Consider the following 9,856-nt stretch of genomic DNA (forward strand, 5'->3'; position numbering starts at 1 on the left):
GGATTTCCTTTAGGATTGACTGGCTTGATTTCCTTGCTATCCAGTGCACTCTCAAGAGTCTTCTCCAACACTACAATTGGGGGATGGAGAGTGAGGATTAAATGGAAAGCAAAGTACTTCAGAGCTCCAGACAAACCTGGGCTTGACTCCCAGCTCTGCTGCTTATGAGATAACCTTAGGTAGGTAATTCCCCTTTTATGAAGCCTCAATATCCTCATCTGGCAAGAAGGGATAAAAATAGTAGCTTCACATGGTTGTTGAGAGGCTCTAATAGGATGATCTATATAAAAGCGTTTAACACAACACCTGGCATTTAGTAAGCACTCAATTGTTGTTGTTGTTGTTGTTCAGTTGCTAAGTCCTATCTGATTCTTTTGTTGCCACGTGGACTGTAGCCTGCCAGGCTCCTCTGTCCATGGTAGTGGGTTGCCACTTCCTCCTCCAGGGGATCTTCCTGACCCAGGTATCGAACCTGGCTATCATCTCCTGCGACTCCTGCAATGCACGTGGATTCTTTACCACTGAGCCACCGAGGAAGTCCACAGACAGACATTCCCAAAACCAAATAGAGCGAGAGGAGTGGTCCCCAAAGGATGCCATTCAGGAGTCCTACAGGATTTGATGTAATCAAATTCATGTGGAAATCCTGTTAGCTGTCACTTCAGAATTGCTCTCACCATCACTACTACCACTACGTTCAGGCCACCTCATCCTGTACCCGATGATTGGTGCAGCCTCCTGACTGCTTTCTCAGTCTCTCTACTCTCCCCATTATACTCTGTCCCCATTAGCCAGAGCAATTCTTTTAAAACATAAATGAGACCATGACTCCCTTTACTAAAACCCTATTGTAGCTTCCAGTTTCACTCACAATAAGACCCCCAATCCTTGTAACATCCTATGGGGCACTATGATCAGCTTGACTAATCTGCACCCCTTGTTTGCTGGTTCTTAATCTCATCTTCTTCCATTAAAATATATATATATATATATATATATATATAATATATATATATTTAATTTAGCTAGGCTGGGTCTTAGTTGCAGCACATGGGATCTAGTTCCCTGACCAGGGATTGAACCTGAGCCCCTTACCTGGGGAGCTTGGAGTCTTAACCACTGAACCACCAGGGAAATCCTGACCTCATCTTCTTTTCCTCTTCCCTGGTTCCTCTGTGCCGGCTATAGTAGCCTCTTTGCTATTTGGTAAAGACGCTAGCTAGCTCTTTGCCTTCTGCCCTTTTGCACTGGATGCTTCCACTACCCAGATCTATTGTCTGTCAGTTATTTCCTTTTCTCCTTCAAGCCTTGCTCAGCATCAACTTTGCAATGATGCTTGCTTCATTTAAAATTGCACCCTTTTTAATGGCTGAGTAATACTCCATTGCACATATGTACCACAGCTTTCTTATCCATTCATCTGCTGAATGCATTTGAATCAGTTCTAATGAGATGGATGAAACCGGAGCCAATTATACAGAGTGAAGTAAGCCAGAAAGAAAAACACCAATACAGTATACTAACACATATATATGGAATTTAGAAAGATGGTAATGATAACCCTGTATGCGAGACAGCAAAAGAGACACAGGTGTATAGAACAGACTTTTGGACTCTGTGGGAGAGGGAGAGGGTGGGATGATTTGGGAGAATGGCATTGAAACATGTATAATATCATGTAAGAAATGAATCGCCAGTCTAGGTTCTATGCAGGATACAGGATGCTTGGGGCTAGTGCACTGGGATGACCCAGAGAGATGGTATAGGGAGGGAAGAGGGAGGGGGGGTTCAGGATTGGGAACTCATGTACACCCGTGGCGGATTCATGTTGATGTATGGCAAAACCAATACAGTATTGTAAACTAAAATAAAGTAAAATCAAAAAGAAAAAGAAAAAAAAAATTGCACCCTGCCCCTCATCCCCCCAGGGCTACTGATTTCCCTTGTCCTGCTCCACTTTTAATTTTTCCATAACGGTCATCGACTACTTAATTTACTTATGTATTATGGTTATTGTTCACTTCGTTTTCCTGCAGTAAAATGGAACCTTCTGCATTCATAGTGTGTGACTGTTTTATTAACAGTTTGTTCACAGATCTAAAAGAATGTCTGCCAAATGAGTATTCAAAAATTATTTACTGAACAAAAAACTAATCCATTACTAATATTGTTATTTTATATATTCAGTTCAGTTCAGTTCAGTTCAGTCATTCAGTTGTGTCTGACTCTTTGCAACCACATGAATCGCAGCACGCCAGGCCTCCCTGTCCATCACCAACTCCCAGAGTTCACTCAGACTCACATCCATTGAGTCCGTGATGTCATCCAGCCATCTCATCCTCTGCTGTCCCCTTCTCCTCCTACCCGCAATCCCTCCCAGCATCATAGTCTTTTCCAATGAGTCAACTCTTCGCATGAGATGGCCAGAGTACTGGAGTTTCAGCGTTGGCATCATTCCTTCCAAAGAAATCCCAGGGCTGATCTCCTTCAGAATGGACTGGTTGGATCTCCTTGCAGTCCAAGGGACTCTCAAGAGTCTTCTCCAACACCAACAGTTCAAAAGCATCTATTCTTCAGCTCTCAGCCTTCTTCACAGTCCAACTCTCACACCTATGCATGACCACTGGAAAAACCATAGCTTTGACTAGACGGACCTTTGTTGGCAAAGTAATGTCTCTGCTTTTTAATATACTATCTAGGTTGGTTATATTGGGCTTCCCTGATGGCTCAGACTGTGAAGAATCTGCCTGTAATGCAGGAGACCTGGGTTCAATCCCTGGATCAAGAAGATATCCTGGAGAAGGGAATGCCCACCCCCTCCAGTATTCTTGCCTGGGAAATCCTATGGACAGAGGAGCCTGGTGGGCATGGAGTCTCAAAGAGTCAGAGCCTGGTGGTCCATGGAATCTCAAAGAGTCGGACATGACTTATTAGTAATAGATTAGTCATTCATTCAGTATTGAAGTGAAATCGCTCAGTCGTGTCCAACTCTTTGCGACCCCATGGGCTGTAGCCTATCAGGCTTCTCTGTCCATGGGATTTTCCAGGCAGTAGTCCTGGAGTGGATTGCCGTTTCCTTCTCCAGGGGATCTTCCCAACCCAGGAATCGAACCCGGGTCTCCTGCATTATAAACAGACGCTTTACCATCTGAGCCACCAGGGAAGTCCCATTCATTCAGTAAATATAATATATTCACTAAAATTAATATTTTATATTATATATTATTATATTAGTAATATATTACTAATAAATCTAACATGCCACAGGAGCCTGGCTACTGTCCACAGGGTCTCAAAGAGTTGGACACGACTGAGCTACTAACACTAACATGCCTGCTCCCTTTAATTTTAACATACTAAAGTTATTAATAATATTAGTAATGACTAACATTGCTAATAATATAGAATTACTAGTAATTCTAATGTTATTAATATAAAACTGACAGGTAAGTGTTTGAGATATCACACCGCCTTGAGTCTGTTGGACTGTGTATTAGTGTGAGAGAGAATCAGTCTTTGGAAGGCCTGGAAAGAGCACTTAGAGATACCAGTGGAGGAAAGCAAAGACAGAGAAAGGAATCTTACTGGGCTTCTCTATGGAGGCTACCAATGAAGCCATTTGGGGATGCAGTGGTTGTCTTTGTTGTCAGCCTGGGGCTTTGAACAGGATTTTTAAAGAAATGACTTCAATCAGGATCATCTCAGTCACTCAGTCAGTTCAGTCGCTCAGTCGTGTCCGACTCTTTGCGACCCCATGAATCGCAGCACGCCAGGCCTCCCTGTCCCTATCTAGCAGGTCTCTAAAAGACAAATGCATTGGTCTGACAGATTATGTGATATATCATCAAAGTCTGGATGTAAACTTTCCAGAAGTTTACAGGCAAATGCACACAAAAAAAGGTTCATTTACTGAGCTCACTAGGAAGTATAGCTAAGAGTCAGCATGTACTCATCACTGTGTGTGTTAGTAAGTGTCTTTAGAGAGAAATCCAGGGAATGCCTCTGACCGGTGGGCCTGTCTCACTCCTCCTATTAAAGGAATTCCTTTCTTTTTGTATCAATACTTCCCTCCTCCCACTCTCAATCTGTTCTGTGGACATGCATGCCTTTCTTACTGAAGCAGCAAAATCTTTCCCACTTCTTCCCCAGACACATTGTTTATCATGTTCAGCTTCTACCTCAAGTGTGAAATATATATTTTCTGCATACAAAAGCAAAGTCCTGTTCCCAACCATTTGTTTCAATGGGCCACAGGGGAAATTTGGTGTTTTTTTCACATAACTAGATATGAAATACTGATTTTTCTTTCAACAGTTTACTGAATGACATTTCTCTCTCTCTTTCCCTTCTTTGTTTTTGCTTTTTTCAAATCTCTTAAGGTGAAAGAATCCAAAAATCTTGTGAGCAAAATAAAACATTTAGAACTTGGCACTGGAATGTACTTGCAGGAAACCACTTTCTAAATTCTAATACATATATATTTTTAAAAAATTTCTACACACATATATATGATACATATATGTATGTTTAAGTTTCTATCAGATAGAACACTGATTTCTATTCAGTTTTCTTTGTTTGGGGGAAAATCTCTTTATTTAAATATAGGAAAGTAAAGCATTTTCTTTACTATACTCTGGACTAAGTTTTATATGAATGTACATCAGAGTGGCCTGTTTTCTAATAGAAATCGTGTCTAGGGACTTCCCTGGTGATCCAGTGGTTAAGAATCTGCCTGCCAATGCAGGATACACAAGTTCAACCCCCGGTCCAAGAAGATCCCAGATATCATGGGGCAATTAAGCTCCTACACTGTAGCTACGGAAGCCCACACACCTCGAGCCTGTGCTCTGCAACAAGAGAAGCCACCACAGTGAGAAGTCTGCACACCGCAGCTAGAGCGGCCTCTGCTTGACACAACCGGAGAAAGCCAAGTGCAGCAACGAAGACTCAGTGCATCCAAGGATAAAAATAAGTACATTAATTTAAAAAAAAAAGAAGCCATGTCTAACAAAAGAAGAATTTAAATAAAAGTTCTGAATGCAAAACTACTACAGAGCATTTCAAACTCTGTTAGGGTGATAGTAACTTCTCTGTTTAAAAGTTTTATATTACTGTAGTAGGTAGCTTGGGCTTCCCAGGTGGCTCAGTGCTTGAAGAATCTGTCTGCAATGCAGGAGACACAGGATATGCAGGTTCGATCCCTGGGTCAGGAAGATTCCCTGGAGGAGGGCTTGGCAACCCACTCCAGTAGTCTTTCCTGGAGAATCCCATGGACAGAGGAGCCTGGCAGGCTACAGTCCATGGGGTCACGAAGAGTCGAACATGACTGAAGCAACTGAACACACACGCACGCAGGAAGTAGCTTATTTAAAGTGACTCTTCCTTCATTTCAGTTGCTATTTAGTCACTAGGAGCCTTGTCACCTTGTCTTGTCATTCCAGAATGATATTTGCAGCACATTCCCCTACATTATTTAAAAAAAACACACACACTTGTGACCTTTTCCTGAGTTGAGGTGAAGGCAAGCACTCTAAGGTTAGGAAAAAAGGACTCTTGCCCATTCCTTTCAGCAGAAGCCATCTTTATAAGGATCTAGAGTCACAAAATCATCTCAGAAAATGTTTTGTATTAGATGGCATTTAAATAATAAATCCTATTAATATTATCAACAATACCAGGCAAGATGGCCGGCCAAGTGGTGGAGCGCCAGGCTATGGGCAGAGCTGGTGAGAAGGAAGAGTCAGGAGGACCAAAATAGAAGTGATACCTCTTCAGATCCCCAACCGCTGTGTTGTGCATGACTGTATCACAGGGGAAAGCCATACACCGCACCTGGTGTCAGGGGACCCTATCCATAACCACCTGACTCCAGCTGACCGAGCACTTGGGGGCCCTGGTTTTCTCACTGTGCCCTGAGGTGCAGATACCAAAAGGAATGAACTTTCAACAGCGTAAACAGCAGATGCTCCCTTGCTGAAAGGGCACGTGCAGAAACGTCTTCTAAGAACCACCGGCATTCCAACCTCAGATTCTTGAGTTTGTTTAGATCCCACATGCCTTATCCATTTGTTTTAACTTCTAATGATGAAATGGATCTAACCAAAGATCTTTGTGTTTTCTGACATAGAGTTGAAGAAATGACACATTTCTTCCAGATTTGGTTGCAGAAACTTCTTTGAACAAGAAATGAAGTGAGAGAAGTTTCCTTTTTACCTTGAGACTCATTTGGGTTGATTTATTTATTTTAAAGGACTCTCCCAGAGCCTGACTTTGCCAAGTTTGCATCCTCCTGCCCCGTATGGTTTCACATACTTGCTTTTAGGCCTAAGATGGAAGGAAAAGAAACTCAGTCCTGTTTCATATTTGAATCCCCCCAAAATGCTGGAAGATAGTGACATGTGGCTACAACAGTAACAAATAATAGCAAAAATATACTTCTGTTCCCAAGAATATAGTACTGCCAGATGGCTGGCACAGGAGGAACATGCCAAAGAATCATTTTCATATTTTGTAATTACATGTTGTTTCTGAAAGAGGAATCTAACAGGTGAAGAGAACATTAGCAAAAAGGGTTGAGACGGAAGATTTTGTTTGCCCAGCTTGCTCTAAGAATCCCCTTTAACTCAAGCCATCCTTAGCTCTAAGCCCACATCCACCCCAAACCCTGTAATACTTTGTTCTAAGGAGGGCCAGACATGAGTCTCCAGTATGTGCTTTGGTCCCAGCAATAAGCATCATCTGTGGAAAGAGAGAATATGGGTGGTCATCAGTGACAGACCTGCATTACATCCAAAATCCTTACTGGGACCGTAAATAAAGCCTGTCTGACCTGAAATAGCTTATCTTTATGATGACTCAGACTTAATTTCACCCTATTAGTAATATGTAGAGAAGGAAATGGCAACCCACTCCAGTATTCTTGCCTTGGAAATCCCACGGACAGAGAAGCCTGGCAGGCTACAGTCCATGAGATTGCAAAGATGTCCACAGGACTGAAGCGACTAAGCATGCAAACATTAATAATATGGGGCAGAGAGACAGTCACTGGGCTATTCTGTTCATCACTGATACCAGCTTGACTTTACGTAAAGAAAAAAGATCCCCACTTAAGTAGATGGAGGGATAGTATCAGATAACTGGGAGACTCAGGACTGTTGAGCCCAACGGAAGAAAAACTTCCACCATGGCATTTTGGATCTACAAGCCCTAGAGCTGTTGCTATGCCAAGGTCAAGTCTATAAAACTCACACCACTTTCCACCTGCTTTAGTCCATCCTTCTTTCCTTTTAAGCAATGTCCAAAGGCCTCAGGGAGAGTAATATAAACTTTGTTCATCCCAGGAACCTGATCTGGCTGGCTGGACTTCCATTCCTAGAATGCTTTCTGCCTGCACAGTTCATCTGACACACAATCGTACAGTGTTGCATTGCTTTGCCATTTTAAAATTTTTATTTATTTATTTGGCTGCCCTGGATCTTAGTGCAGCACTCGGGATCTTCGATTCTCATTCGGCATGCAGGATCTTTTTATTAATATTTGCAGCATGCAAACTCTTAGTTGCAGCATGTCGAATCCACTTCCCTGACCAGAGATGAAACCCAGGCCCCTGCATCAGCAGTGTGGAGTTTTAGCCATTTAACTCTATGCTATTTACCCATTACCTTCTTCAATAAGTCTGAGAGCCTGTCAATTATGGAGAAGACCTTGGACTATTTGTCTAGCCCTCTTCATCATCATCCCTCCCACAGTGTCTTATCCTGTGTATAATTTGAGTGAATTGCCTTGAATTAAATCACTTCAATGAATAGATCCATATTCCTTCATAGGGAAAAATGCCTTAAGACAAACTGATTCTGTGACACTAGGAGTCTATATTGTAGACATGGGTAAATTTTTCATAAAACAGTCCAAATCTAACAAAGTTTTCTCCTGAAGAGCAATTTAAAAACCAAATTGGAATGGACGAAACAGTCTTACTAATGGGCTAAAAACAATAGTGATGTCTTAAAAATGATCTGATTTGGGAATAATGTTACTGGGTTAGAACTGAGCTCCCTCATTTTCCACTTCTAATCTTTTAAAGTTTATATCCTCACATTGGAAAGAGCTGATGAAATATTTAATAAGTGAAGGCTGATTTTTTAGTATAAATTTATTTATTTTAATTGGAGGCTAATTACTTTACAATATTGTATTGGTTTTGCCATACATCAACATAAAGGCTGATTTTAAAAGTATCAACATAGGACTATTAAAAAAGGAATTGTGTTTTATAAAAGACCCTCCAAGATTGTTTTGTGTACAAGGAGACAGTCTGAAAATTGATCTCATCCTCCAAACTCTGTCTTTTTAGTCTAAGATGAGGTGCCAAGCTTAGCAATCTGTAGCCTGGAAGGGCACGCATCACAGCCGGATACTCACAGCAACACAAAGGCCCTGTTGGTCTGGATGGTGAGCATTTCATTTTTCTGCCTCACAGGCAAACAAGTGTTCTATCACAGGATCAAGCGTATTACCAAATAATGAGGAAAAGCCAGGGCGCATGTCTATTCTACGTTGTCTGGAAGTGATAAATTTCCTTGCTGCTGGCACGTGTAACCTGGCAGCCAGAAACTAAAAAGATGTAATGGCAGCAACCCTCCCATTCTCTAGGGCAGGGCCCCGAGTTGCTAACAGCCTCCCAGACTTGAAAAGGTGAGTTACACGGAGCAGTTACATTCTAATGGCCAACATTATGACCTTGCTCTTGTTATCCGCACATTTATAAACCTTTAAACCCAGAGTCTTGATAAACACTCCACCCCTACACACACACACTCTCACGCACACCAGCTGCCTCTTCTGCTACCTACCCACACACACTGACCAGCATTTTCTTTTCTCTTGGGAACTAGTAGAATCAAGCATACAGAGTGTTGAGTTTGTCTTATGAAGCAGATTTTCCCTTTATGAAGAGCATTATCAAAATGCATGGGTGCTATTTTGTGACATGTTGCCCCAGAGGTCTTTGTATTTAGTTGGTATGGTTATGTCCAGCATTTGCAGCTTTCAAAAGTTACAGGTAAATATAAAATCTCTGCTAAAATCATTGGTAATAAATTCCCTTCACTTCCCATATAAAAGTCCTCCTACAGGTAGGTATAGAAAGCTTCATCAACTGAATAATATGCATTGGTTATTGGATGAAACTTCATGCCCTGTCGTATCATGTTTTATGAACTAGCATCAGCTGAGCTTCTTCTATACGCTAGCTACTATGCCAACTGCCTTTGTATATTGTTTTATTTAATCCTCCCGATAGTTCTAGGATTTAGATATTACTCCAGGTTTTGCCAATGAAAAATGAATGCTACAGAAGTAATTGGTAGTAACATCACTTCAAACTCAGGTTTTCTAAACCTAGCTCCAGATTTTTTTCAACTATATGAAAATGCCTCTCACTTATTTAGTGTCCCAAGTTCTATAACAAAATACCAGAGAATTCAAAGTTAAGAATCATTCACTAAAGGGCCAGATTCTCTAGACAGAATAGAGAATATATTTATTTCATCAGTTAAAATACCAGTCTGCCCTCTTTGCTTGGAACCAAAGTTAAGAAAGAGTGTACTCAAGTTGTATGCTTAAAATCTAAAAATATTGTTGGTGTTCAGTAATTTTTTGAGCAAAGAGTTAAACTGATAACCCACTCTTACTGTAAAACTAATGGGAAATGTCCTACTCATTTCCTGTCTTCATTGTATCTTATTCCCCAAGTATCAGATAGAGGTCAGGAGAAAAATACTTCCTCGTGTCCTGCACAAACATCCAGCTCATATGATGATGCTAGGATCGACTAAGACAGACACCCGAGGTTGCT

General features: G+C 41.3%; 1 non-coding gene across 1 annotated transcript; it reads right to left on the minus strand.

Annotated features, from left to right (window-relative positions):
- Positions 1-3,091: 3,091 nt before the first annotated feature.
- Positions 3,092-3,163, minus strand: TRNAY-AUA (transfer RNA tyrosine (anticodon AUA)). Its single transcript has one exon. It is a non-coding gene; the product is annotated as a tRNA-Tyr (tRNA).
- Between the last annotated feature and the right edge of the window lie 6,693 nt (positions 3,164-9,856).

The sequence above is a fragment of the Capricornis sumatraensis genome, chromosome 7, assembly GCF_032405125.1.
Source record: "Capricornis sumatraensis isolate serow.1 chromosome 7, serow.2, whole genome shotgun sequence".
Taxonomy (NCBI): Eukaryota; Metazoa; Chordata; class Mammalia; order Artiodactyla; family Bovidae; genus Capricornis; species Capricornis sumatraensis.